At 37.2% G+C, this 2334-nt stretch overlaps 1 protein-coding gene across 13 annotated transcripts in view; it reads left to right on the top strand.

Annotated features, from left to right (window-relative positions):
- The first annotated feature begins 1637 nt into the window (after positions 1 to 1637).
- Positions 1638 to 2334, top strand: part of LOC119587155 — a 27412-nt gene continuing 26715 nt past the window's right edge. For 3 of the 13 annotated variants that reach the window (XM_037935920.1, XM_037935911.1, XM_037935914.1), the window contains exon 1: positions 1638 to 1770. The gene's annotated coding sequence lies outside the window, so the exon portion shown is untranslated. Of the gene's footprint in view, positions 2002 to 2334 lie in introns of all 13 variants that reach the window. The other 10 variants (XM_037935923.1, XM_037935922.1, XM_037935921.1 and 7 more) reach the window with 6 other exon arrangements.

Here is a 2334-nt window from a genome sequence, read left to right as displayed (position 1 = left end):
GCCACTGACAGTCCTAAGATTGCGTATGATTCGCTGGATTATCGGTCCCCGGGGCTTTTGATGTCCGGCGCCCTTAAAATTACATGGCAGATTACTATATTCACACATCTACGTCTGTTTATTAAAGTGATTGGAAGTGAGAAGTTATATATGCACATGGTTAAAATGGTTTAAATATATCTATGTACACTACGTGTAAATACTTTACTGTCCTACATGTTTATAAAGGACAGCTATACTGCCATGTGTTTTTTATTTCTATTGATGACAGTGGTCATTTCAACCATATACACAAGTAAATTTAGCTCTGCCTATCATTCCATCAAGGAATTTTGCTCTACTGTCTCTCCTTTGCTACTCCAGAGCAGTCGGCCAGGCAACTAGTCTGTTTCACCACCGAGGCAGAAACTAATTCCGAGAACGCACTGTATTTGTACCACAAGCATTCATTATTCTCTCTTTGCCTAAAAACTGAAAACAAAGGTCGCCGAATGAACAATCACTCCATTGAAATATCTCTTATTCATTCATTGAGCATTTTTCCCTTCCTGTCCTTGTTAAGTTATTGGTCACCTATAACTCATGTGGAAAATAAATCAAAACGTATATTTTCTTTCGCCCAAATCAACCCGCAAAGTTTGCCAACCGTAATGACTATCATATAAGAACGTTATTTATTAATTTGTGATATAACTTGAGTTGGACCGGTTGCATCTTTTCTGTCACATCCATATGGCTAACTTCATAATAAGCCACATGAAAAGAATGTCTGTTGCAAATCATTAAATCTACTTCCATGCCACAAACTTAAACGGAGACAGATACGAAACAATACCGACAATCTTGTAATATGCTTGGCCTGATTAATGCTATATTCCTCATGAAAGTCATATGCCCATTATATGGACAAATATAGTCTTGCGGATACGGCATCGTGTAGTAACTTTCATAAATCTCTGAAAAACAATCACCTCTTATAAATTTTCTTTATCATAACTGTTACTGCTTCATCTAAATACCCACATTTAAAGCATTTCTACAACAGTAAAAACATTACATTTTTAAAACAAAATAACACCATACAAAGCTTTTAATATTTCCGCTTGACATTGTTCAGAACCAGTCCTGTCATATTCACTTTACACTTTGTAAAATTCCACGTTGAAATGGCCTTTATATAGTTATTATCGTTTGGCCTTTCGCACAAAGCGGTATTGATAGCGATACCTGGAAAGCAGTGAAAATAAATCAATAGAGTTGTGGCGTGATAACAAAGGTCCTGTGCTATACTGCAAGCGGTAAACCAAATGAGTTGAACTAAAAACTTTTAAATACAAGTAAAACAACAATTTCAAAGACTTGCTAATAAGATTGTTAGAAAAATACCGCAAACCCTGTTCATATTTTGTATGTTCGTATGTTTGATGGCATTTATAATTCAAAACTTTACACTGTGTGCATTTAACTTGAATGCAAAAAGTTAAAATAATTTACACGATTTGGATTCATTTGTAAAGCGGACTTTCCCGTTAAACCTTATGCAAGGATATGCTTTATACACTCATAATAATTGTCAAATTGTAAAGAGACACACAAGACTATGCTTTACACTCATCATAGTAGTCAAATTGTAACGAGAAAGGATACGATTTTCGCCCTTACGGTTTGGTCCGAGTCAGCCTTCGTGTTTGCAGACGACGACGTAACTATGGACACAGAGCGCTGTCAGGCACCTGTCTCGCACTCGTTACCCATTATGGATTCGTAGCAGTAAGTGTAATCACCAGTGTCGTCATAGTGGCGTATTGTCGCACGTGCTGAAATAGAGGGGAACTGATATTAATCCAAGTCGTACATGTGGTCAATGTGCGAACTGCAACCATTTCCCTTCATCGGTGCCAGGTGAGAAGGACAGGTGTTGCTCCCTTCTGTAAACACGTCATGGACAGGTGTTTGTAGCTGGTTGATATGTGTTTTCGGAAATGAAGTCGTAAGGAAAAGGTGCGAGCTCTTAATCTCGCATTGTGTTTTGAGGTTCTTTCAAGGGAGATACGCTAAACTTCACAATAATCAATTTGTTGATGTGTGTATCAGTGACGAGTGAGGATTTCGTGGTATCAGCATGAATTATAACATACCGAATTATAACATACAGAACAACATGGATAACAAGATTTTCAGCTGCAGTCCTCTTGGTACATTGTGGATGAAAATGTTTGAAGAATTATGTCTGTGGTGTACAGAATAGCAGTCAGGAAAATTAGATCAATTTCAGATTACAGTAGAATGAATGAAAGTACTGGCTGGATATATATGTACCATATATGCGAAGCA

The sequence above is a fragment of the Penaeus monodon genome, chromosome 22 (assembly GCF_015228065.2).
Source record: "Penaeus monodon isolate SGIC_2016 chromosome 22, NSTDA_Pmon_1, whole genome shotgun sequence".
In the NCBI taxonomy this organism is placed as follows: Eukaryota; Metazoa; Arthropoda; class Malacostraca; order Decapoda; family Penaeidae; genus Penaeus; species Penaeus monodon.
The sequence above is the reverse complement of the archived record's forward strand: the minus strand, read 5'-3'. Positions and strand labels throughout refer to the sequence as shown.